We start from the raw sequence: 771 nt of genomic DNA on the forward strand, positions 1-771 counted from the left end.
ACAAGGAATGTCAATAAGATTTCTATACTTATGGGATTAATCATAATGAAAGTAAACAAGAAATTCCAGAGCAATAGGTTGCTGAGGATTTTTGGAATATCGGGTGGTATTTCGAAGACTTTTGTGTAACACATAAACAACTGGGGGATGAGCGGATATTCTATAAATGCGAGAATTAACCGTAGGGGTATTCAAGTGACAAGAACAGCAAGGCAGTAAGCTCAAGGGATCATCGAAACCACGACGAGTTTTTCAGGGTATCTTGTAATAACAAGACCAACTGGGGATGATATAAGAATAACAACTGTAAGTAGTTACCCATAAGGGTTGACGGTGGAAGGGGAATTGCAAACGCGATGAACACAAGTTCTCTGCTTAACAGCGGAAAGTATCTTCAGGGTCTTCACGTGCAGCAGACGATCATCAGTAATAAGGGGCTCTCCGGGTGAAAGTGATAACGAGATCCTAATGTTAGATTTAGCAAAATTCCTTTAACCCGAATAGAAGAGAGATCAGAGTCCTAGAGTAAAGGTCGAGGAGTAAAAGATCCTAGTACCACCCGATGGCGATGTGGGCCCGTAAGGCACACAACCAAGTTAGTAAAAGTTTTGCAATGTCTAGACTCGACTTCGGCCAAGGAGTGTGGAAGGGGGATTCCTACAGGCAGTCGGCTCTGATACCAACTTGTGACGCCCCCGATTTAATCGTACACTAATCATGCACGCAAATGTGTACGATCAAGATCAGGGACTCACGGGAAGATATCACAAC

The sequence above is a fragment of the Triticum dicoccoides genome, chromosome 1B (assembly GCF_002162155.2).
Source record: "Triticum dicoccoides isolate Atlit2015 ecotype Zavitan chromosome 1B, WEW_v2.0, whole genome shotgun sequence".
NCBI lineage: Eukaryota > Viridiplantae > Streptophyta > Magnoliopsida > Poales > Poaceae > Triticum > Triticum dicoccoides.